The sequence below is a fragment of the Equus przewalskii genome, chromosome 8, assembly GCF_037783145.1.
Source record: "Equus przewalskii isolate Varuska chromosome 8, EquPr2, whole genome shotgun sequence".
NCBI classification, from domain to species: Eukaryota; Metazoa; Chordata; class Mammalia; order Perissodactyla; family Equidae; genus Equus; species Equus przewalskii.
The window spans coordinates 29,259,568-29,287,142 of NC_091838.1; the positions used below are offsets into that span (position 1 = coordinate 29,259,568).

Genomic DNA, 27,575 nt, shown 5'->3' on the forward strand with positions numbered 1-27,575 from the left:
CTTAGTTCTTACCACAATCCCGCAAAGTGAATGCCTTATCCCCAATCACACACATTAAAGAAAACAAAAACAAAAGCTGTGCTTCAAGGAAGCTAAGTCACTTGCCAAAATCACATAGCTAAGAAGTGACAGGCAAGAGCCAACCCATTTCCACTTCAGGTCAAAGCCCCTCCTCTTCCAGTATACATCGCTACCACATAATTCCCAAGACAAGCATGTGGGGGGCAGAGGCTTCTAGGGTCTATGTATGACAGTGGGGCTGGAGGGAGGATAGTTTTATGCCCTCCCACAGATACTGTGCTGTTTCAGAATATGAGGCTAAGGGTTGGGGTGAAAAGAAGTCCTACAGAGCTTGTCCAGGGGGCGCCACTGCTTGTTTGAGGACCATCTGGGAATCTGAGAATTAGAGTGGACAGGGACTTCCTTCTCTTTCTGCCCAGGAAAGGTGGATTCTCAGCACTGCTGATTATAATGGGAGAAATAGGGCTGACTTGAAAAACTATCAGACATATATGCCAAAAGAGCCAGAGTGTTTCATAAAACTTTTTTTTAGAAATTCTGGAATCCACTCTGCATCCATCCAAATTACAAGCAAGCCTACTGACACTGTGTTACACTTCACAACATACAAAGTATTTCCACGTGCACCATGTCCTCTGATATCTGAGGGGTGTTTTTACCCCCTTCTCAGGTGATGAAACTCAGCCTGTAGACCAGCTCTGTCCCTGAGAACTTTCCATGATGATGGAAATCTGCACCTTCCTGCCCAGTATAGTAGCCACAAGCCACATGTAGCTACTGAGCACGTGAAATGTGACTAGTGTGACTGAGGAATTGAATTTTTCAGTTTTAACTAATTGTAGTTTAAATTTAAAAAGCCATACGTGGCTAGTGGCTTCCATAGCGAATGGTGCAGTTGTAGATGTAGAGTGACGTACCCAAGTTAATTGCTTTAGTAAGCTTGACTCCTCTATTTATGGTAACAGATTGCGACAGGAAATCTTCCTGGGTTCCTTGAGTTAATCATCAACCGGATTTAAATGCTGGAAATTAAATTCTGTTGTGAAAACTTCTCAAGTATGAATTTGATAAGGGGAAAGGACCAAAAATAGTTGAAATGAACTTTCCCTTATGTCAGTTCAGTTTGAATTTGTTGGACAATGGGAGCATATTTATTCCATCACCTGAGTGAAGTTTTCCACTTAGGTTATGGGTAAAAGAATGAGCTTCTAAACCCAATAACGCAGGCAATTGCATAAGATGGCCTATTCGTTGAGGGGCATGGCCATAACTGTCCTTCACCTTCTGGGAGAAAAAACAGAATGAGAGTCTCTCTGGCAATTCACTCTGGTAACCACAAATTCCAGAAGGTTCTAGGCATCAAACAGAAATCTTTATGTGACAATATTCCTGCTTGTCAACACTGGTTGGGCCTGCGGAGGGGATGTAGGGAGAGCAGGAGAAGAACTACAGGAAGGCACGAGCTTTCATCGGTGAACTCCCATGCTTTGACGGGAAAGAGGAGTAAAGGGTTAGAGCAAGTCCCCAGGGAAAACATTTCACCTATTTTGGGGGTGTAAATATGGTCGTCTACTAATTTAAACAAATACTTCATCTTGTGATGTGATGAGGACCGTTGTCCCAGACTTTGTAATGCCTTAGATACTGCTGCTTTATTTGGACTCTGCCTACTAAGGAATTTTGGAAATGGTTGAGAAAATCTGCCAATGACAACATCCACACCTCCCACCCAACCATGACCTTCAGGAGGCCTGGGTTGCCCTGTTGCGTGAAGTTGAGGGATTCTCAGCCTGCCTTCAGATAGGTCCCTTCCTTCCTGGACAGATAGAAGGGTAGGTTAGCCGGGCAGGTGACCCTCACCTCCACCCCGGATTTAGTCAGAAACTTCATTTCATCATCATTATTAATAGCTGGGTGTGCTGATGTTTCCTGAAGAACATGATAACAGCCACACAGAATCAGAAGGAAACAAATCCATGAGTCAGCACTTTTCCCTCCTATTTGACAGTTGTGGAGAGGTTCCTGTCTGACCTAAGGATATCTGTGGGGCCTGGGACTCTTGCCCAATGTCTGCTTGAAGATCTCATATTGTGAGCAATAAGGGCACGCAGCCACTGGAATTCATAGGCACAGCAGACGGTCTGTGTGTGATGCCACTCTTTAGCCATCTAGCTACCTAAAGCTGACGAGCAGAACTGCCTCCTTAACTTAATTACAGGGCCATGTCTGTTTCCTGAATTCCAATTATTTTGCCAAAGAGAGGGAACCTAATGTTTACTGAGAATTGTGTTTGAGGTCTCTCCACACATCTCAGATTAGCCTCTTTATCTCCCTGTGAGATCAGAAATATTAACCTAGGTTAGAGATGGGGAAGCTGAGGTTCAGAAAGGGTAAGTAATTAGCCCAAGATCACAAAGCTAATTAGAGGGAGAGTCAAAATTCAAACCCTGACCCATCAGTCTTCTAGTTCCAAACTGCCACTTCAGGCAGCATGATCTAAATGGAAACAGAGTGTCCACTGTTATAGACTGAACTCTGTCCCCCAAGATTCATATGTTAAAGCCCTAGCCCCCAATGTGACTGTCCTTGGAGATACAGCCTTTTGGGAGGTCAGTAAGATTAAATGAGGTCATAAGGGTGGGCCCTAATCCAATAGGACTGATGTTCTTATAAGAAGAGGAAGAGACACCAGAGATCTCTCCCTCTCCATGCGCACAGAGAAGAAGCCATGTGAAGATATAAAGAGAAGAGAAGACAGTCATCCACAAGCGAGGAAGAAAGTCTCACCAGAAATCAACCCTTTGGGCACCTTGATCTCAGACTTTTAGCCTCCAGAACTGTGAGAAAATACATGTCTGTTCTTTAAGCCACCCAGTCTATGGTACTTTGTTATGGCAGCCCTAGCAGACTAATACAACCAGCTTGGGGCCTTGAAGACTTTATCTTCAAAACTCCTCATGTAACACTCAGAAAAACACCACGCCCTAAATCCACATCCCACAACTTCTTATCACTTCCTTATCACTTACCTGCATCTCCAGCAGGATCAGGACTAGGGTGAGATGGGTGAGGCACTTTTCCAGGGCACAAAAAACACAGTAATCTCCCAGGTACACCCCAAAACTCAGCAATTAAGATAAATAACACTTCAATGAAATATTTTTTAAAATCAAAATTAATGCAAAAAATCCATGAGCTTTGGCTACTTTGCAGTTTTGCCCACAACTAGCCATGGTTGAGAGCTTTTTCTCCATGACTTTATCATGTAAGTGGAATTCCTGTGAATGAACCCCAAACTCCATACTTGGGATAAAGGAACTATCCTTTTTCCCCATGACAGATTATTATAAGCTGTTAATAAGAAACAACAAGTTTAGGCTAAGTGCTGGCTGTGTTACAGATTTTGTCCTGAGTGCAGAGTGTTCAATAATGAACACAGGAGATGAAGTCAGCCACATGGAGATGGCAGTCTGCAGAGGGACAGAAACAAGTAAAGGACAGTAACAGTCGACAGTGCTCAGGCTCCAAGTGAGCACATGCAAAGGAGAGTGGACCATGGAAGCAGGCAGAAGACACCTAAGCCTGACTGAGGGCTTCAGGAAAAGGTGTCATGGGGAAAGTGTCATCTCCATTTATCAAATGCCAGAGGCAGGGAAATATGGCTCCAAGCAGAGGAGAAATGTGTGTAAATCCTCAGAGAGGCTGCTGTTTACTGAGTACTTACCATTAGTTGACAAACCACAAGCATCATGGCATTGAAAGCTTGTGACATCCTCTAAGATAGGTGTACTACTTTCTTGCACATCCCCATCTAACCCATCACCAAATTCTGTTGGTTCCACCTTCAAAATAAAGAATCCAACCACCTCTTGACAAATTCATTTCCACCCCCAAGTCTGAGACTCCTAATTGGTCTGCTGGCTTCCTCCTTCGCCTTCTTCAGTCATTTCTCAATTCCAATGCCAGAGCCATCTTTCTGAACCATAAATGTGATTATGCTACTTCTCTGGCCCAAACCTTCCAATTGCTTCTCATTCTCACTCACAGTAAAGTCCAAGAAGTCAAGTAACCTGCCCTGCAAAACCCTCTTCCTGTTAGCTCTCTCACCTCATCTCTTTATAACAACTCTATAATTGACTGACTTTGTTTACTGTTTGTATTCTCCACCAACTGCCCAAACAACCACCAAAAAAACCTGTTGATGAAGTCAAGTTAAGTTTATTAGATTTACTGCAGTAAGGAAGGAGACCATCTTGACAGAATCTTACTAATATTTAAAAATGAGAAGTTCGAGCAGGCAATTTGTAGGGGTTTAGGGCTTGGGCTAGGTGATGTTAAGAATGATCTCGCAAGGTGGGGAATGGATCAGAATCGGACAATTTATGACATATTAGCTTGGGATTGGTAGGAAAATTGAGGTCAGGGTCTTGTAGGGCTTGTTAAATAAACTATTAGTCTTGATTGACAAGCCTTATTTCTTACTATTGTGTAACACGTGACCGAGAATTCTTTCTGCTTCAGTTCTCACCCCACTAGAAAGTGAGCTCCAGGGGGGAATGGGTTTATTTTCCTGTTTTGTTAACTTGTATCCCATCACAGAGACGAATGCATGTAAGTTCAGAGTAGGCATCAATAAATGTTTGTTGTATGAAGGAATGAATGTTGTTATTCTGATTTTTAAAATAAGGAAACTGAAACGCAAATAACTTCCCTTGGTTACATAACTAGATAGCAAGACAACTGAGATTTGAACACAGGGCTATTTGATTCTAAAGCCAAACCCTTTCTCCTGTGCCACCCTGCTAATGATAATTAATGTTAATTGAGGCTCTGTGTTAAGTGCTTTTAATATAGTTCATAATTTAACTCAATAACTCCACAATGCAGGTACCATCACTATTCCTCTTTTAAGGATGAGGAAACTGAGGCTTACAGAAATTAAGTTACCCAAGTTCAAAAAGTTCACAAATGTAGACATGTTTCTCAAAGTTAGGTTACTGTGACTCAAAATACTATGCAATAGCCAAAAGGTGAAAACAATCCAAATGCTCATCAGTGGACGAGTGGATAAGCAAAATGTGGTATACACATACAATGCAATATTATTCAGCCTTAAAAAGGAAGGAAATTCTGACACATGCTACAACATGAATGAACCTTGAGGACATTATGCTAAGGAAATAAGCCAGTCACAACAGGACAAATACATATGATTCCACTTATATGAGGTACCTAAGAGTAGTCAAATTCCTAGAGACATAGAATAGAGTTGTGGTTGCCAAGGGCTTGGAGAAGAGGGGGACGAGGAACTATTGTTTAATGGATAAAAATTTCAGTTTTGCAAAACTATGCTAAAAAACTGTATGCCAAAAAATTGAATAACCTAAATGAAATAGACAAATTCCTAAAAACATGTAATCTACTAAAACTGACTCATGAAGAAATAGAAAATCTGAATAGACCTACTAAGGAGATTGCATCAGTAATCAACACCCCTGCTCCCTCCCAAAAAAGTTGAGGACTTGACAGCTTTACTGGTGAATTCTACCAAACATTCAAAGAAGAATCAACACCACTTCTTCTCAAACTCTTCCAAAACCTTGAAGAAGAGGGAACACTTCTTAATCATTCTATGATGCCAGTATTACCCTGACACTGAAGCCAAAGACACTACAAAAAATGAAAACTATAGATTAGTATCCTTTGTTAATATAGAGTCAAAAATCCTCAACAAAATATTAGCAAACTGAATTCAGCAGCGTATTAAAAGAATTATACAACATGACCCAGGAGACCTATTTCCAGAATGCAAGGGTGCTTCAACATACAAAAACCAGTCAATGCAATGCACTACATTAATAGAATGGAGGAAAAACTCACATGATCAACTCAACTCAAGCAGAAAAAACATTTTACAGAAATTCAACAATCTTTCATAATAAAACATTCAATAAACTAGGAATATAGGGAAACCTCTTCAACACGATAAAGGCCATACATTAAAAAGAACTCAGCTAATATCATACTCAAAAAAACTCTTGTATATACGGCCAATTGATTTTCAACAGGGGGTGCTAAGACCATTCAATGGGGAAAAGACAATATGAAAGCTTTCTCTCTAGGATCAGTAAGAAGACAAGGATGCCTTCATTCACCACTTCTATTCAACATAGCATTAGAAGTTCCATCCAGAGCAATTAGGCAAGAAAAAGAAATAAAAGGCATCCAAGTTGGAAATGAAAAAGTAAAATTATCACTGTTTGCAAATGACATGATCTTATATGTAGAAAACCCTATAGCATACACACACACACACAAACACAAATTGTTAGAGCTAATAAATAAGTACAGAAATGTTTCAGGATACAACATCAATATACAAAAATCAGTTCCATTTCTATACACTAGCAATAAGCAATTTGAAAATGAAATTAATAAAAATATTCCATTTACAATAGCACCAAAAAGAATAAATTAGTTAGGAATAGATTTAACCAAGGAGGCAAAAGACTTGTATGTCGAAAACTACAAAACATTATTGAAAGAAACTAAAGAAGATATAAGTAAATGGAAAGATATCTTGTGTTCATGGTCGGAAGACTTAATATTGGTAAAAAGACAATACTGCCCAAAGGGATCCACAGATTCAATAAAATTCCTATGAAAATATCATCGGTGTGTTTTGCAGAAACAGGAAAAAAAATTCATCCTAAAATTTATATGGAATCTCAAGGGACCCTGAATAACCAAAGCAATCTTGAAAAAAAGAGAACAAAATTGGAGGATTCACATTTCCTGATTTCTAAACTTACTGCAAATCTACAGTATTCAAAACAATATTGTACTGGCATAAGGAAAGACATATAGACAAATGGAAAGGAACAGAGAGCATACAAATAAACCTTCAGGTATATGGTCAAATCCCAAATAAAGGATCCTCAATAAGAGTGCCAAGATCCCTCAATAGGGAAAGGACATTCTCTTCAACAAATGGTGCTGGGAAAACTGGATATCCACATGCAAAATACTGAAGTCAGATCCTTATTTACACCATATACAAAAATAAATTCAAAATAGGTCAAAGACTTAAACCTGAGATATATTTCTAAAACTCTTAGAAGAAAACAAAATGGAAAAGCAACAAAAGAAATAAGTAGATAAATTGGATTTCATCAAAATTAAAAACTTTTGTGTATCAAAGGATACTATCAAGAAAGTGAAACAACAACCTAAAGAATGAGAGAAAATTTTTACAAATCATATACCTAATAAGGGTCTACTCTCTAGACTATATAAAGAACTACTCCAATCCAATGATAAAAAGACAAACCAATGAAAAAATTGTTTTTAAAAATGCCAACTCATAGAACAGATTGATGGTTGCCAGAGGCAGGGAGTGGGGAGTAGCAAAACAGATGGAGGTGGCCAAAAGGTACAAACTTCCAGTTCTAAGAAATAAGTCCTGGGGATATAATATACAGCATAATGACTATAATTAACAACACTCTATTGTATATTTAAAAGTTGCTAAGCGAGTAGATCTTAAAAGTTATTATCACAAGAAAAAAAATTTGTAACCAAGTATGGCAATAGATGTTAACTAAGCTTATTGTGGTAATCATTTCACAATATGTACCTATATCAAATCATTATTTGTACACCTAAAACTAATATGATGTTATATGTCAATTTTTAAAAAATGAGCAAAGGACTTGAATATATATTGCTCCAAAGAAGATATATAAGTGACAAGGCCATGAAGATGACGACCAACATTATTAGTTATTAGGGAAACGCAAATCAAACTCACAATGAGAGTATCCAGAGTATATGAAGAACTCCTACAACTCAGCAAGAAAAAAACCAAACAACCCAGTTCAAAAGTGGGCACTTCTTGAAAAAGATATACAAATGGCCAATAAGCACAATAGTCATTAGGGAAATGCAAATCAAACCTACAATGAGATACCATCTCATACCGATTAGGACGGCTACCATTAAAAAACCAGAAAACAGCGCGTTGGCAAGAATGTGAAGAAACTGGAACTCTTCATGCATTTCTATGGGGAATGTAAAATGGTGCAGCCATTGTGGAAAACAGTTTGACAGCTCCTCAGAAAGTTAAACACAGAATTACCATGTGATCCAGTAATTCTACTTCTAGGTATTTACTCAAAAAGAACTGAAAGCAGGGACTCAAACAGATACTTGCACACCAACGTTCATAGCAGGATTATTCATAATAGCCAAAAGGTGGAAACAATCCAAGTGTCTATCAACTGATGAATGGATTTTTTACAACGTGTTGTATGCATACAATGGAATATTATTCAGCCTTAAAAAGCAATGAAATTATGATACATCCTACAACATGGATGAAACTTGAAAACATATGTGAAAAAAGCCAGACATAAAAGGACAAATATTGTGTGATTCCACTTACGTGAGGTACCAGAATAGGCAAATTCATAGAGACAGAAAGTAGAACAGCGGTTGCTAGAGGCTGGGGTAAGTGGAGAGCAATGGGGAGTTAGTGTTTAATGGACACAGAGTTTCTGTTTGGGATGATGAATAAGTTCTGGAAATGGATAGTGGTAATGGTTGCACAATGATGTGAATGTATTTAATGCTACTGAATCGTATACTCGAAAGTAGTTGAAATGGTAAATTTTATGTTATGTATATTTTACCCAATAAAATAAAATTTAAAAGACCCTAAGATCTTTCGGTCTTCAGCAGAGGTTCTTTCTACATTCCTCCTGAGCCAACTGTAGATCATCACTCAGTGGGTTCCAACACTTTAGTCTTTTATTAATGTCATTCTAGCCCCAAAATAAAAATCCTCCTGCAATCATCAGCCGTCAATGAGCCTATTCATGCAATGAGAAATAAAGGTGATGAAAAATAAAGAGAAACACAGAAACAGAGTAAGAGGTAATATCGACAAACACAGGTGAACAGGTCGTGCTGGCTGAAGAAAGACCTTCTGCTACTTTGGAAAGTTTAGGGAAACTGTGTTAAAAACTCATTAAGAGTCAGGGGTTTTAATTTTTTTAAATTATGAGAGAATAAAGTCCTTTTATGCATATTAATTCATTCCTTCCCTCTCTCGAACTCATGATGTACGGAATACTTAACAGTCATTTACTACTCATAATACTCACATAAGAACTGTGAAGAGTCTGAGAGTTTAGCCTGAGATTCCTGAGTGAGGGACAAAAAAACTGATTACTCCCCATATAGCAAGAGCAGCATGAGCATCAGCATATGGGCATCAGTTCTTGCCCCTGAGCCCCGTGGGGTGGATGCAGATGAGCTCAGGTGGGTATCTGCACACATAGCAAGTTGCGTTACAGTACAGAAGAGACCCCTGAGCTTAGGAAACCTAAATATTTTATAATGAGCAGTAAGCATGCCTGCCCTCTGCTCCAGAGGGAGACACTATTTCTATCGTCCAAGAGGTATTTGCTATATAAATATCCTGGGGAAAAGATAGTCTGGACCATAAGGCAGTCAGTACTTCTGCTAGCAAGATTTTCAAGAACTGAAGAGATCCATGGAGAATTATTTTCCCACAAGATCCACACTTCATTTCTGCACCAGCTTGGTTTCTGGTAAGTTTTCCCATAAGTATGCCACTCTGTGATCTACCTCAATTTATCTGACCAACAGACGCAGGGACCAGACCCACTCAATTTGTCTCCTATGGCATTTAGTTAAGGCTAGTACTCATAGGACTCCAAGCAGCAGGATAAGGCCAGCCTGCGGTATTGACCTCAACCATGTCCCTCAGGGTCCTGGATCCAACAAACTGAACAAATTTCACAAACCATCAGGGTCTATCTTAGGAATCCAAGTGTTTTTCTCTTTAACTTTCTGTATTGATCTTTTAACTTGGCCCAAGGAACTAATTCAGGTACAGAAGGAAGAAGTCTAGGCAATTCTATCAACCATAACAAGCTTGGCCAATGAGTTTAGACTGTCCCAGCGGCTTTCAGAGACGAAGTTATATCATTGATCGTTTCAGCTAAAATCAGGGGCAGATTCCACACCATCTTTTCTAATTGAACACTTTCCACTATAGGAAAAACTACTTGGAGTGTACACACAAATAACAAGCCAGTTATCCTTCCACAATACTCCCTTGAGAACCAAGGCTAGCATCTTTGGGAGAGATCTCCACAGTCATCTGAGGGCTACATGATCTTTTGGTGGTATTTCCTTAAATACTCAAAGGTCTCCTATGACCATCCCTAGGGTCAAGTTCTCACGTTTTCACGAGGAAGGAAAATCAACACCTGGCTTCCAGACTAGAAGTACAAAGCTGAGAGTGTGCACAGTGCCCCTGCAAAGAAAGTTTACAATTGTTGAGACCATTCAAATGAGACCTACATCATTGGGATGAAGTGAAAAGATTGACGATGACATGGCCTTTCGGCCAGCCAGTATGTCTAAAAGTCCCAGTTCAGTTTGTATAACTGAATACAGTCCTTGTTTTTAGAATGACTGCCTGAAGGACTGTCCATCCAACCTGTCCTCTTTGTACACAGCACCAGCAGAGCAGTATTCATTTACCCCACAGAATGATGGGAGTGATGGCTATGGGAATTGGGATGGGGAAGACATCCAGTGGTGCCAACAGGTGTTTTGCACGGGAGGGCCCACCTCTGTGGTTTCCAATAGATTCCTCAGTCACATTAAGGTAAATGATGATCAAATCATGGTGAGAGTCATATGGAGGAGGATGCCAGACCCAGCAGTCTTAAATTTAAGTCACGTGCAACAGTGTGAAGGAGCTGCATCAGGGTGTTTTCCTAATTGAGAAAGCCTCCAGAGAGTTAACATTAATATCATGCCCTCCCTCATACCTCCTGAGGGCTAAGATGTTCCCTCCCCAGGTGCCAGGGTTATTGTTCTCCCTCTACCACCGCAAAACTGGTGTGGTCCATTCCAATACCTATAACTTCACCTTTTGTCCAAATATGCCCCTACTCACGCCAAAACCTTTCTCTGGAAGGGTCAAGTATAAGAGGGACAAGGGCACTTTCATAAAATGTACACAGAACACTTGTATCAGTCTGCTGGGGCTGCCAAAACAAGATACCACAGACTGGAGGGCTTATACAACAGACATTTATATTTTCACAGTTCTGGAGGCTGGGAAGTCCAAGATCGAAGTGCCAGGGTTAGTTTCTGGTGAGGTCTCTCTCCCTGGCTTGCAGATAGTCACCTTCTTAATGTGTCTTTACATGGCCTTTCCTCTGTGCTTGTGCAGAGACAGCGGGAGAGATCACTGGTGTCTGTCCCTCGTCTTATAAGGACACCAGTCCTATTGAATTAGAGCCCACTTTTATCACCTCATTTAACCTTAATTATCTCCCTGAAGGCCCTATTTCCAAATATAGTCAAATTGGAGGCTAGGACTTCAACATATGAATTTGCTGGAGTGGGGGGCACAGTGCATCCATAACAACACTTATTCCCCAACTTTGGCCTGTGTGGGCCACCGTCAGAGGACTTGACAAGCAGCCTATTCAACCATGTGATCACTATCTTTATGATCTAGGGCCATGTTAATCCAACAAGAGAATCCAGACGGCTGAACTAGAATTAAATTTGAATTCCCTAGGCCTCCCTTTCAGCCAAGACACCACCCAGGGGGTGTACCACCAGGCCAGCCTGGAACTGCTATTAGCTGAAAGAAAGGAGTATCATGCCCAGTTATCCTAACAGCAGAATCAAAAATTTTCAAAATAGGTCTATATCACTATGGGGAGACAATTCCCCAGGGTGTCTCTCTACACATCTTATGAGCAAAGGCACTGGCTCTCTTTGTTCTAGACTCTTTTTTTCCAGAATGTTTGTCTAGCATACAGCCTTGGGGGATAAAGGTAACGTCTTCCTCCAGAGCAAAGGGCAGCCACGTTACCTTTCCAGTGTAACAATGTTTCCCTCTAGGGCAAAGTTGAGGCAGGTTCATTGACCATTATTAAAAATTTGGGCTTCTTAAACTTGAGGTTCCTTTCTTGTACACAACTCACTGCATGTACAGATTTCACCTGCCCTTCATCATTACCCTATGGGAACTGGGCTTGGAGAACTCTGACTACTGCTATTGCCATGAGTAGCACAGTCCTTTGTCTCTGACCCAGGAGTCTCATGTCTTCTGCCTATATTACTGAAATGACAGAAGGCTAACCTGTTAGTCTGCAAGTAGGATAAACCCTTCACAGTTCTTGATGTCCACCCTCATCTCTTCCCTCCTGATCATTACCCAGGAAGAAGCCAAGAGAAAACAATTCCTTTCTGGGGACTGCAAAATAATTCAGTGACTAAACTGTCTTACCAAGGTGTGTCGACCAGGAAAAGGTGAGGAAGCAGGGTTATAAATTTTTTTCTAGTGGATTTTTGAGTAGGCTGTTTCAGTACACAACAACACAGGATGCCTGTCAATGGTAGAGAGCACAGAAGCTCCATCAAATACTTGACTGGCAGCATACTGTTGAGTGCCTTTTGCAATAAAAGGCTCACCATTGTCAGAATGCAAATGGTCCAGAAAGCCAAACACAGGACATGGATCAGTTTCACAGGCCACAATGTTCTGTTGGGGGTTGGCTGATCAGACTAGAACAACAATGTAACCTAAAAAAGCATCAAGAGCAGTAAGGCACCACCAACAGCCCTGAGAGGGGTTAAGAGTCCAGTGTGGTCCATCAGCCAGGAGCAGACAAGGGCAGTGTCCCACATGACATGTTCTCCCACTTTGTTAAAGGAGGAAGTTTGGACACTTGAAGGAGGGAAGACTACAGAGTAGTTCTGGAAAAGTTTCAGCAAAGCTGAAGTTCTAGGGCCCAGGAGTCTCAGAGCCAAAGTAACCTGTCAGAGGCATCCCAGGACCAGGCCTTAGACTCTCTCGTGTGCTCAGCCATTCGCTGGGAGCTACCAGGGGCAACGTGTCCTCTGCATGAATATAGAGATGGATAGCAGAGCTCAGTAAACAGAGTTGTGTCCAGCCACACTCTCTGCAGGTAGAAAACCTAAGAGGTGTGTTTTCATGGACACCACAACCAGCTATGGTTAACAAAAAAGATTCCATAGTAAGTCACATTACAATAAAAAAGGGACTAAGACTCTAAAATAGAAAAAATGGAATAGCAAAAACACGAATGCATATTCTACATATGTGTGTATGTTTTTATGTATGTATATATGAACACTGTAAACATATAATTGGAAAGAACTACACAGAGAGTCACATATAGTGTCAATTGTAACATATAAATATTTACACTTTAAAAAGACTCTATGAGGAACTAAAAACCATCTTTAGAGCTCCGGAGAGAAAGGCATACTAATACATATGTAAGTTTTTCAATGTGATAGACCGCCTTTTTCTTTTCTCAGTAACCAAACACAGCCTGAGTGACTTCATTTGGTCTTTTCTGCTTAGGGGACCCAGACAAGGAGGAGGAAGGAGTATGGAACCGCTGCCCCTCCCCTTCTCACAGCCCAGCTGGAAAAGGCCTCCCCTTGGCTGCCTGGGGCCAGGATCTGATGAGGGGCAGAAAAAGGGAGCATGGGCTGCAGCAGGCCTAGAGAGTGCAGCTACATCACAGCGTCTTATCACCTACCTACCTACACGCCAACTGTACTTTAAAGATTTGAGATATAACTCATATATCATGAAATTCACCCATGTAAAGTACACAACTCGATGGTTTTAGTGTTTACACAGAGATGTGCCGCCATCACCATGACCTGAGTTTAGGACAGTCACATCACCCCAAATATCAAAACCCATTAGCAGTCATTCCTCCAACTGCCCCTTACCACTCCCATCGCTAGAAAACCACTCATCTACCTTCTGTCTCCATAAATTTACCTATTCTGGACATTCCATATGAATGGAATCAGACAATACGTGGTCTTTTGTGCCTGGCTTCTTTCCTTTAGCACAGTGTTTTCAAGGTTCATCCACAGTGTAGCAAGTATCAGTACATCATTCTGCTTTATGGTAGGATAATATTCCATCGCATACCACATTTGGATACACTACATTTTGTTTAGCCATTCATTAATTAATGGGCTTTTGGGTTATTTTCATGTTTTGGCTATTATGGACAATGCTGCTGTGAACATTTACGTACAAGCTATATGTGGACATATGTTTTCAATTTTCTTGGGCATATACATAGGAGTGGAATTGTTGGCTCATATGGTAGCTCTCTGCTTCATGTTTTGAGGAACTGCCAAACTGCTTTCCACATCAGCTGCACCAGTTTACATTCCCATCACCAACATATGAGGGCTCCAATTTCTCCCTATCTTGGCTAACACTTGTTATTGTTGTATTTTTGATTATAGTCATCTTGGTGGATTTGAAGAGGTATTTCTTGGGGGTTTTTTTTTTTATGCTTTTTGGTTAGGAAGACTGGCTCTGAGCTAACACCTGTTGCCAATCTTCCTCTTTTTATTTTCCCTCCCCAAAGCCCCAGTACACAGTTGTATATCCTAGTTGTAAGTCATTCTAGTTCTTCTATGTGGCATGCTGCCACAGCATGGCTTGATGAGTGGTGTGTAGGTCTATTCCCAGGATCTGAACCAGCGAACCCCAGGACACTGAAGCAAAGTGTGTGAACTTAGCCACTATGCCACTGGGCCGGTCCCTCTTTGTGGTTTTTATTTGCATTTCCCTAGTGGCTAATGATGTTGAGCATCTTTTCATGTGCTTATTGGCCATTTGTACATCTTCTTTGGAGAAATGTCTACTTAAATCCTTTGCCCATTTTTTTAATTGGGTTGTCTTTTTGTTGTTGATTTGTAAAAGTTCTTTATATATTCTGGATACCAGTTTCTTATCAGATACGTGATTTGTAAATATTTTCTTCCATTTTGTGGGCTCCCTGTTCACTTTCCTAATATATCATTTGTAGCACAAAAAGTTTAAATTTTGATACAGTCAAATTTATCTATTTTTTTCTTTGGTTGTTCATGGTTTTGGGGTCATATCTAAATAACCATTGACTGATCCAAGGTAACAGAGACTTACTGTTTTCTTCTAAAAATTTAATTGCTTTAGCTCTTAGATTTAGACCTATGATCTATTTTGAGTTAATTCTGTGTATAATATAAGGAAGGGGTTTGGTTTCACTTATTTGCATGTGAATATTCACTTCCTCCAGGAGCATTTATTGAGAAGACTGTTCTTACTCCATTGAACTCTATGTCAATTTTAAGCAAAAATTATTTTGTTTCTTTACGACCACAATCTGACAGGAGGACAATCAGGCTCATTAATTGAGTCTTCTCAAATTCTAGAATTTCTAGTACTTGATATTTTGTGAGACAAACCTCCAAACACATTTGTTAACTAAACAAACACAAGAACCATACTTAACCTCCCTGAACTACCTAAGAACCTGAACCACTTCTGTTTGCTATAAATACTCAGTGCTGTGAAGGAGGCTGCTGGTTTCTATTGAAACTCGATCCCAGAGTATTTGTCTGGGAAGCTGGGGGACTGATTTTCCTGTTTTACCCATGACCTCTCCCAATAAATGCATTTATTAATTTCCATGAATTGTTGCGGCTGGTGGGAGGTGTGTAACTGCCGCCAGTTGTATGGCTAGAAAACGCAGGCTGCCGACAGAAGGCCACAAAGACTATTGAATCACTCCTTCTCAACTTCATCACTGCCTTGGCCCTATGAATTTATGCCTCTCCTTGGCCTTCCATCTTCTGCCGAGAGAATAATGGGGATATTGAAGTGTTCTTCAGGCTAATCCCATTGCAGCAGTTCAAAAACACCAAATGAGATTTTGGACTTCAAGGTGGACCAACTCAAGCAAGCTAGTTGGCACACAGAAGACACTCAAAACGTATCAGTAGAGAACATTGAAGATTGAATGCAAAGCCTACATTTGTTCCACGGGATTCTGGAGAAAACAGCTGTTAAAGAAGTCTTCAAAGAGCCCAAAACAACCTTAAATGAAGATTCAGAATTATTTCAGAGAAGTCAACTCTAATTCAGCCTGTACTGTTCTTTGAGGCTGGTGTTGCTAATGCTAATTCTTATGCCACAGTCAGAGCCATGGATAGTCCAGGAAAAGGATGCTTGCACTGCATCATTCACAAGTTCTGGGCATGACCCAGACACACGGTATAGGCTCCTCACCCATCCGTGCAACAGATGCGTCTGCTCCTCCCCTAGGTAGGGACATGGAAAGGCTTCGGATCCCGGGGTCTTAAATCTTGAAGAGCCTTTAGAGATTCATGACCCTCCCTTCTTTACAGATGAGATAACTAAGGTCCAGAGAATTAAGGGATTTTGTCACACAAGGAATTGAGGTTGATGGAGAAATATCTGTAAAGCGAGTGAGGCATTTTAGTGTTCTGAGTTGAAATCACTGATCTAAGACAGTTGTTCATTCAAAATCTGATGCTTCAAACATGCCACTGTCTTACTCAAACTTTTAAGCTGAGATTTTGATAATTAACATCAAGTGTAGGTAAAAGTGGGGCATGGGGTGGGGGCAGTTAACTACAGCTTCAAAGAAACCAAATCTAAATATAATTCCCCACCACCTTGTTGGGATACAAAAGACATCCTCTAGTACCTTTTTCTCCGCATTAAATGCACTACAATGAGAGGTCAGTTGACCTTTGTTCCCTGGATTATTCTGACATTGTTCAAAGAGCCTCCCAGTTTGCACTTCTCAGGGGCCAGGTGCGAGGCCGCCCCTGAACACTGGTCCCCAGACCTTACTGTCAAATTCAGCAATTATTTTCTCTCTCTCTGCAGCTGCACTCAGAAGACTGCTTTTGTGGACCACCAGGAATTTCCTGTGATAGAATATCAGAAAGCTACTGGTGACTCGGAGGAGGTGACTTCACAGGGCAAAAGTTCCCTTTCTACAATAAACATTCTCAGTGTGGCCGTGTAGGAGACTTCCTACACAGACCCCACACCTATGAGCCACTTGTCATCTTGACACCAAATAGCCAGAGAAAGAAACAGAACCATTTGTAAGAGATTATCTTTTTTTTAAGTGAATTTGCCTATGGTTTCTGACTATGTGAACATCACCATGAAAACCAATGAAAAAAATCTTACCCAGAAAAGATTTTAAGAGAACACAGGCATTTTATAAAGCAAACAGACAAGCCAGTTCATAGCTCCTAGGCGAGGGATGGAGGTTGTCAAATAACTATAAAGGCGCTTCAGTATCTTGAAGGGACATGAGCAGGACCTTGCTGCCTGGCACACCCACCCGCCTCGTGCCCCCACGGGAGGCCGGGGAGCATCAGGGGCATAACCATCGCCATAGTGCGGGAGCCTTTACTTCTCCAACAGCCATTCCAAACGTTACCGCTCAGAAAAGACTCACTAAAGAAAAAGGCCACAACTGCTAGGTGATCAGCAGTCGGAGGCGGTGCACACCTGAGACACGTCTGATGCTCTACATGCCAGAGGAGAGAGTGGTCCAAGGGCAGAGGGCAGCCAGCACACCGGGCAGGCGCCTCCCCAATGTGCCACTGACGGCCGCTGCCACTCCAAGCAAAACTGCTTTGACGTTTCCTCTTCTTTCAAATACTACACTGACTCCTTATCTCATCCTTGTGTCTTAATGGCATAACGGATACTCATCCACAAAATCTCACTCCAGAACCTGCTAGTATCATCATGCGTAAATAAGAAAAACTACGATGGATTAACTGGCTTGCTAGTGTGATAGACAATGAATCTATCAAAAGCTGAAGCTGAGCTTCAAACTTTTTGAGGATCTTTATAATAATCCATATTTTTAGCAGGGACTCTTGCCGACACACTGGCTGCCCCGTCCACCTAGTTTACAGCTTTGACCTCCCAACTTTCATGTGTTCCATTGGTCAGTGTTTCCCATTCACATGATTAGGCTCCTCAGGTGGCTAATAAGCTCCTCTCCTTTTCATAAAATAGGACCTCATGGTTTGCTTAGGCTCCAGTTTTCCTAGGGGTGCTCTCTCCCTCCCTCACACAAGCATGCGTGCACATACACATACACACACACACTCTCACACACACACACGACACTGCAAGCAGCTAGAGTTCTTACCAGGCTTTCTGTTAAAAGGTGACAGCAGCTGGGTTGAATTGCAGGTGGAGCCGGCAGCTGTCCTCGCACGTGTCCTCAAATTCCTGTCCTGTGCATCCCCCAAACCCTATCTCCCCCAAGGGTCAAGCAGAAGGCCAGTATGACAAGCAGCAAACACAGACTTCTACCATCTTTAGTATAGCCCCAGTATCTTCATGGGGCTCCACAGGGGTTCTCCTAAAGAGCTTCACCCATCTCCTTGTTTCCTGTTTCCATATGAATTGAAATTACAGGCAGGATTTTGTAGCAAAATGTTGCCACCTCTTATACCTTTTCTGAGGCAAAATAGTTTGCTTTTGAAGTCACTTCCACTGTTTCCATCTGAGGATTTGACAGCAGCTCCTTTCTACACCACAAGTGTGGGTGACCCAGGCTGCCCCCTCCATGCCTGGGCACTCTGGTCAAGCCTGTCCTTGTTTGCAGTGGGGCACTTTGGCCCAACGACGGTGATTCCAGGGCATGGTCTAGGAAAAGGAACCAGCAGGTACCACACATGACAGGATTTCAGATTCTATCCTTCTCCTAACAGCACATTAAATCTTCAGAGACGTCTTAGCAACCCATCCCTCCACCCAGTAACCAGCCCCATGACTTTCCCACCCCAGGCAGAGCTCTGTCTCTGGTGGAGCCCCCAGGCATACTGTAAGATTTGGGGTAAGGATGAAGAGGCATACCAGTCTCCCCGCTTCTCAGAAGCTACTTAAGCCCCTCTCAGCAGCAGCTTTGTCCTGAAACACAAGCTTACTCCTCCCGTCCTGCAGCAGCGGTGGCTCCACTCCTGAGCTGCCGCTCCATTTCTCATTACTCGCTCCTTCTCCTTTCCCAGGATGCCTGGGTTCAACCTTGACTTTCATCCATTGTTTAGCTTCCACCTGGTCAATCTCCTCAACCATGGCTGCACCATTGCAAAGTAACATTTACAAACACATTTGTTTAGGCTTAATAAACTGGCACCGACTTCTTCTCTATAGAATATTCAGGAAGGATATATACAATGGGACCCAGACAGAGACCAGAACTGAAGGATGGAACTAGCACCCGGGAGTGAGGTAATCCGGATCTTGGCGCAGACAGCCCCACCAAGCTGTGACACAGAACAAGGGACATCTTCTTGCCAGACCTCAGCTTGCTTCCTCTAGTGTAAACTAACAGTATATAATCAGAGGCGCTCTGTGGCCCTGAGGCTCTAAAATCTCAACTAAGTAAGATGGTGCCTGAGCGCTTACCTAGAACCAGGCATTACACAGCTCAGATCCCTGTCCCCGTGAACTTAGCATAATGGGGAAGGCAGATATCAAACAAATAATCATAAACAATAAATGTAGCAGTGTCTGAATTACTACAGAGGAAAACTCAGAGTGCGCTAAAGGCAGATAATCCAGTCTGGGTACTGTGAGCGCATAAATGTTTGCAACTGCCCAGCGGCACTCACTGCATTAAGGAAACGGTGTCAACGTAGACATGACGGCACCAACAGCAAACACGTGAGTTGAGTTTCACTGGGAAATCTGGAAGGTCCAATGCCGTCACCAACACTGCAGAACTTGAAGAGAAAAAGACAAAGCAAAGGAGCCCATTTAGGCCCCAGAGCTCACCCCCCACGCCACAGGGCTCAGCCCTCCTCAACAAACGGAAGACCTCACGAGCGCACAGTTACTTCCTGGAGAGATCTCCTGCACCCATCATTCACCGGCGTGTTCATCGGCAAAAGACACTGACCCTGGCTGATTCAAGCAGAGACTGTGCATTGAACTCAAACTATCGGGGAAGCCTGGAGAACTGGGTTCAGAAAACGGGCAGGATCAAAGGCAAGCCAGGCAGGAGGAGGCCACGCAGGAGGAGGCCAGCCAGAAGCCAGCGCAGAGCCCAACCGAGGTGGGTAATGAGCACACACCTGGGTAGTCAGAGTACAGGCCCTGGAGGCAGCCTGTTTTGTTCACATCCTATCACCAACTAGCTGTGCAACCTTGAACAAGTTGTTTAACCTCTCTGTGCCTCCATTCCTCACCTGTAAAATCAACCTAAATAGGGCCATATTTCAACAAGTCTAAAATGTGTCAATTGTAAGATGTACTGCTATTTTTATAAGCCACTAAGAAAAAACACTGCCAATTGCTCTATGACACAGTACTGTCTCATCGCTTCAATTTTCTATTTTCTAAGAAATCCTTATTAAATCGATTTAGAGTCAGGTTTTTATCATTTCAATCTTATACATACAAGAAGGAAAATATGAATGTAAATTTGGATACTTCCAGATCTTTCTCTATTCAGAGCCCAACTTTCCGGAATCTCTCGTTGGCCTGGTCAATGATGTCCCCTTGTCTCCACAACCCGGCTGCTATTCTCTGGCCCATCATGGCCACCTCAAAGACGGCTCCACCCTTTTCTCCTGGTCTTGCGTCGAGACTCGGAGACCCCTTCTCCAAGTTTTGGTGCTGCTGCTTTCCGGACCTTACCAGAGGTGTCACGAAGCTTTCAGAGCACAGCCACAGCCCTTCCAAATATTCCTCGAGGGTTTTTTTTTTTTTTCTGCCAGCCGGTGGGCATCCCCTTATGCCACCAGGAAAACAACTGTTTGCGCAGGTGGGACGATGAGCGCCCCGCGCAGGCGCGGGCGGAAGGCTCACTCACGCCGCGCAGGCGCAGGCTGAGCACGGCGTCTCAGAACCGCCGAGGCATCCCTTCCCATGAGCCAAGGCTCGCTGTGAGGCTGAGTTCCTTTACAGAAGAGCTTAGACCTAGGCCTCTACAGCGTCAGCACTCAATAAATGTCAGTTATTTCTTGCTTTTAAGATATACTTGTAGCAAATTATGAGTGTTTTATAAAAATGCGCCTTTTAATCTCAGTTTTGGAGATCGAGCAGGGCGCCTGGAAGACAAGGTAAAATGAGCGAATGCACTTTACCATTTGCATGCTTTCACAAGAAATTTGTGATGGGGGAAGTTGTCTATCAGGAGAGGGATGAATCAGTGAAGTGGTTTTTCTTTAGTTTCCCCTGAGACCTGCTCTGCTCCCAGTGACAGTGAATACACTAACCACGGAGCTAGGGTTCAGACCAGGTCAGAGTCGCAGCAAGTGAGGGACATTCCTTATGGTTCAGTGCAGGTGTCTAAGTAACTTTTGTTTTCTTATTTTTTCCGTGTCTCATTATTTAACTAGGCCGGTTATTATGTAGTGTGCTTGGAAAGCCCAAACAGCCTCATTGGTTGTTTTTTGTATTGTGATAGACTTGCAACACTACTTCTCTTTCTGACGGTGACACCTAACACACCCCCCGCACCCTGAGAGCTTGCTGGGAGATGCAAAAGGTTCTCGCTGTGGAGGAGCTGTTGGAATAGGGAGTGGAGCCAGGACCAGGACACCCTCTCCACTTCTGATGGCCTGAGTAATTACAGGGCAGGCAGGAGGCAGCGTGGCTCAGCTGGCCCATGGGGTCACTGTGCCCTCCAGAAAAGCCTTTATTTCACAATCCTTTTCCAAAAAATGTAAGACACTTTAACCGTCGAACACCATCAGCCCCTTTCCCTTGCATTTGCTTTTGATGCTATTTGGTATTTCTAAGGGAAATATTCGAACAATATTTTGAAATCTTGATTTGAAGATTCATTGGCTACAAGGACCAAAGTTCTGTTTGCTTTGTTTTTTTCTGTAAGATGAGAATAAATAGCGTCAACCTAGGTGGCAGGCACTCAGGAAAATGAAAGTAATTTGGGGAACTTGCAGGCAAGTTTGTCAGGCTTCGGGTGTCAGAATACCATTTATAGCTTAGAATATGGCTTTGAGCCAAGAAGTATGAGTATTTTTTATTTGGCAAATACTGTCAAGCTGCGCTCTAAGAGCCTGGGCCAAAATGCAGTCCTACCGATGATGCTACAGAGAACCCCGCTCCACACATTCTCGCAACACTGGATTCTTTGATGATTATTTCATCATTAGTAAGGTTGTGCAGATTTCATATGCTTATGAACTACTTCTCTGAATTTCTCCTTTCTCTGTCAGGTTTCTTCATCCATCCGCAGTCATTTGCATCTTACAGCAGTAACATAAGAGATGAATATTCATGCTAACTGAAGGAGGACCATGAGCCGATCGACTGGTGCGAAAGAAAAGATTCCCGTAATTCCCCCAGTGTATTTAGGCCCAACACAAGCTGGGCGCCTGTCTGCCAGAAGCCTGCTCCGAAGACCTGGAGGGGGAGAAGACAAAAGTGCTTCAAGGAGCTGCTAGTGTTTCACCCTCCTGGAAGCGTTCAGCAGTCCTTGCTGTGTGGAGACTGGAACCAGGGGATCGTGGCCCGTGGCAGCGTGCTGTGTGGCCCAGGAGCACGGGGCAAGGAACTGTTGGAAGTGCTCTCTTTTGCCACTTAGCCTGGCCTAAGAGTTCCCTGTAGCTCGTAAGCCTGAAGTCTCAATTTATACATTTCTTTGTTTATTCTAAAGGAAAGAAGCAGGAAGTTCATTTTTACCGGTGACCTTGACTAGATGTTTTTGATGATGAAGTTTAATGGGTTAAAGGTTCATCATAGTTTATTTATATCATTATAAAATGACGCCATCCTTGTTTTTAGATCTTTTCACATTTCTTTAATGAGTGTGCTTCTTGAAATAAATTATACACACACGTACACACATCCATAGTTTAAAGCAAAAGTTTTTCAACTTAATTTACTTATTTTTATTGTAGCTCCATCTCCACCTATAATACAAATAATGTCATATCATTTTCAAATTTTACCTGGACTTTTAGGACAATAATTGTTTTAGTCTTTCTAAAATATTTTAGACACTAATAGAGAAATTTTAAAACATTTCTTCTCCACAATCATTCATCAAATACAACTTGTGTATTATACATAAGATTTTTGTATTATCTTTGTTTTCTTTTAAAGAGAAAAATGTTATTCTAATGGGGGAAAATTTAATTGCAAAAACGGCTTATAGCGATATTTCTAAAGTCACCATTAAAAAGTATAGGAAATTTGATGAAATGGCTCTTCCTAGTGTTCTGAACCTGGTACTGCAATATGCAAGCGCCATAACTTGTATCAGCGTTTCTCCAGCTTTAATGTGTATGCAAATTATCTGGAGATCTTATTACAATACAGATTCATATTCAGAAGGTGAGGGATGAGGACTGAGATTCTGCTTTGCTAGCAAGCTCCAAGTGATGCTAGTGTTTCTGGTTCATGGAATTTTGAAGAGTTTGACCATAAGTCTACTTGTCTAAATAGAATTAGAAAGTTGTAATTATATATAAATATCGTTTTAGACATTCAAAAATTCATAAGTTAAACTCACTTTTTCCATTTTTTTTTTACAAGGGGCAATATATTAGTTGAAATGAATTGGTGATGTTGAATTGCTAATTGCAGAAAAACTAATCCCCCAAATGAATTTCCTTTCATGCTCAACCCTTACTTTTGTAACTACAACATCTGAGAATACACCCGCTTACTCCTTTCCCCGCTGCCTTACTGTTAAAATGGTTCTAAGAGCAAACGTCTGCATGTTCTCTTTTGTCTCCCTGGCAGCTGACTTGGCTACATTATAGCAGGGCCCAGCCTATTGGCCTTGGGAGATGAATTTTCCAGCTGAGAGAACTAAAAGCAGGTGGATACAAAATGACTCACTTCTGGCCCTAACAGTTGCAGAGGGACCCAGCTCAAGCAGTGTTTACTCTGAGATTCTGCTGCGTAAGGAAAGGAGTCTGTGGCGTTGGGGACTGTCTTCCCCGAAGCAATCCACGTAACTTCTTCACAAGAGTAAGGATGTCCGTGCTTATTGTACCTTCGCTCTGCCCGGCACTTGCTAGGTGGTTTGTGTACCTCCTGTCTCACGCTCAGCACCACAGTCGTCTGAAGAGGGCATCACTGCTCTTGCCATTTTGCAGGGGAAGCTGCTGGGGCATAGAGTTTTAATAGTCCTCCTGGGTAAGCAGCCAACTTGGGACACACACCAGGACCATCTCATTCAAAACGCTTGCTTTAAACCACTTTGCTACCACATTTCACCCTAGCTTGTGAATGCACATGTTCTGAGGCTTCTCTTTCTTAAATAGTTTGCAGCTGACTTTCAAATATGTATGTATAAATTATCGTCTAAAAACGTAAGAGTTTATTGGGGCCTGCCGGGTGGCTTATGCACTCCGCTTCGGCGGCTCAGGGTTCGCCAGTTCAGATCCAGGTGTGGACCTACGCACCGCTTGACAAGCCATGCTGTGGCACGCATCCCACATATAAAGTAGAGGAAGATGGGCACAGATGTTAGCTCAGGGCCAATCTTCCTCAGCAAAAAAGAAAGTAAGAGTTTATCTACTCTGTATCCTTAAGATGCCAGGAGGTACTATAAAAGTCAGTTTTGGAAACTTGGGAAAGTGAACATCTAAACAACTGTGTAGTGTTTCTGAGAGAGTTAAGTGAAAATCATTGTAAAAGCCACTGTTGCTACTTTTGATTTGGTTTTCCTTTTTCTTCGTTTTTTCTTTTTGGTCACCGGCTGTAACCAATGAAGAACTTGGGTTTGCTATGCCCAGACTCAGGTTCTGATTTGTTTAAAATTAAGGGTGAACCAGAGCGTTGGGTGTAGGTTACTTATAGCAACTACTGCCCTGTGATTTACTTATTCGTTCACTTAGTTGTCTCTTCCCTTCTAGTGCTCTGTGCATACCTGTAGGGCAATAACTCTGCCTCTCTGGTTTTAGTATCTCCGATGCCTAGCATTGTGTCTGGTATGTGAACATTGCATGTTTGTTGAATATAAACTTATGAATAATTAATGATTCTAATTAAGTCAGACCAAATGACTGAGAAATGCTCACAGTTGGTCACTAGGTGGTAGACTTGCCTAATTTTAGATGGCTAAGGAGATTTTTTTTTTTTTTTTTTTTTTTTTTTGTAATTTTGAAAGTCTCTACTTCCTCACTTGAAGGGGACAGGAGAATCCGTTGGAGCCCTTTAGAGTTGGGCAGAGTCTCAGGGATCATTGCTCATGACTCTGTGGGTCCCTCACTCTAGTTTGTCAAAGTGGAGGGCCATTCACTCTCTATGCTACTGCATACAGGTAGCCAAGAGAATACCTATCATAAATTTTTTTTCTTTTTTGATACCTTATTGGATTTTATTAGCTAACACATTTTTTAGAAGGATGACATCTATATTTGTCGGTGGAATGGGACAAAAATCACTTTTTCACTACCCAAATTTGTGTCATGGTTATTCTAGCCTCAAGAGAATTGGTTGGTGAGTCCTCCATTCTGTTCCTGGCCCAAATTGGGTAACTCGTACTCTATGTGCCCTGAAGTTCATTAAAGACCACTTGTAAAGCAATCCACATCCAGGCTTTGTGTGAGGTCTGGAAAATTATGTTACAAACCTAACTTTGTTGAAGTTTATAATCTCTTCAGGTTTTTTTACCCATTATGTGCAGGGTCATAAACTGAACATCTGACAGGTTTAATTAGAGAAAAAGATAATAAAACAAGTTGACTTTAAAGCTGACTTCAAGTGTTATACCCCAACAGCAAATAGAAATATTCCCTTCATAAAGAAAAGATTAAAAAGGTATAAAGCAAATCTTAAAAGTTAAAAAAAAAAGTAAATTCACCTCTCCTAGTTTATGACAGTTCAAATGCATGAAACTAAGGAGACGAGAGCTCTAAAGAGCTATTTATCTCGTACGTATAAGACCTTGAGTCGCTGATAGTTCATGTGACCATGACATTGACTTAGGGTTAATTATGCATTTATGGACAGTTAATACAGTTTTCCAGTAATTCTTCTCAGGACAAGTCTATATGGAAAAAAATCTGAGTGGTAAGAGATTTAATATCTGAATTGAACACTTGAGTGATATTTCGTGGCATTCGATGTGTTTAGTATTAATGAAAGGCATGCTTAATTGAAATGCAGAAAAAAGGGAAATTTTTGTACACAAAAAGAAAATCAGAATATAGCAGACTTGGTGTGGAAATGGAATTAACTGCAAAGAAGAAAACTTATTGAAACAATTTGCTGAAGTCCATGAACATAAACTAGAAAATCTGGATGAAGTGTTTATTTTTTCACGGAAAATATAATTTAATACAACTGGCTTCAGAGGAGCTGACTAATTAGAATGGAAAATAATAGTGAAATTCCCTTGAAATACCTCAGGTGAACATGTTGTCAGAAAGAAATCCTCCAAAATGTCTGAGGAACTGGCAAGTCAGGTGCTATTTAAACTATTCCAGGCATGAGGAGGCAGGGCTAGAGGGGAATGAATTGGCTTCCAGCCTCAGGTGAAAACAAGATCACGTTTGGGATTCAGCTAAGTCTTTCCAAAACGGTTTATGAGACGGCTTTTGCACTCCTTACTCACGTACCTAGAGAATATTTTGTCAGCTTGTCCATACATTGATGTACCTTCCATTTGTAGGAACTAACAGAAAATCTGTCCAGTTGATAGCTATATCATCCAGCTAAATGCCAGCTCTCTCCACTCACAGTGAATTCCAGCAGACTGGCCCGCTATCCAGATGATTGAGAGGAGACCTGGGGAGCCATTCATAATGGTTCTCAAACACCCTTGTGCGTCAGAACCTTTTGATAAGTTAAAAAAATATAGACAATAGGGCTCTATCCTCAGAGATTCTGATTCAACTGAGACCCAGGTATCAGTACATTTTTTAAAGCCCTCCAAACCATTCTAATGTATAGCCACGTTTGAGAATCACGAAGCATGAAAAGGTGTCAAAACACAAGAAAGCAGTTCAGATATTTAAAGAGAGTGTAGCATTTCCCTCTCCACACCCATGTGACAGCCTCGCCAAGGCAGAGCAGATGTGTCCGCTGTTACTCTGCTAACGTGTGGAATTCAGCTAGGAAAAAGCACAGCAGAGGTGATTTGATCATTTTCTTTATACCACAGAGATCTGGGCTTCATAGAAATATGTCTATTTAACTTGGACTTATAAGACCTTGAGTGGCTGATAGTTCATGTGACCATGACATTAACTTAGGGCTAATTATGCATTTATAGATGGTTAATACAGTTTTCCAATAATTCTTCTCAGGAAAAGACTATATGGAAAACAATCTGAGTGGTAAGAGATTTAATATCTGAATTGAACACTTGAGTGATATTTTGTGGCATTCAATGTATTTAGTTTTAATGAAAGGCATGCTCAACTGAAATTCAGAAGAGGAAATTTCTGTACACAAAAAGAAAATCAGAATATAACAAATTTTTAAAGAGATGACTAATGATAAAGTACTTTCCCTATGAATTATTAAAACATGTAAAGCTGCATTCATTAAATAATTTGTTCCTGATATGAAAATAGGCAAATATGTGAAATGAAAAGACCAGAGAGCGTAAGAACTAAATTCATGTGTATATGGGACTGCCCCACTCCAGGGATACCATAGGGCAAATAGTCAC

At 41.6% G+C, this 27,575-nt stretch overlaps 1 long non-coding RNA gene across 19 annotated transcripts in view; it reads right to left on the reverse strand.

Moving 5' to 3' along the window:
• Positions 1-20,760, reverse strand: part of LOC103558022 (uncharacterized) — a 149,391-nt gene extending 128,631 nt beyond the window's left edge. For all 19 annotated transcript variants that reach the window (XR_011543406.1, XR_011543396.1, XR_011543409.1 and 16 more), the window contains exon 1: positions 20,615-20,760. This is a non-coding gene — a long non-coding RNA (uncharacterized lncRNA). The remainder of the gene's footprint in view (positions 1-20,614) is intronic.
• Positions 20,761-27,575: the final 6,815 nt, after the last annotated feature.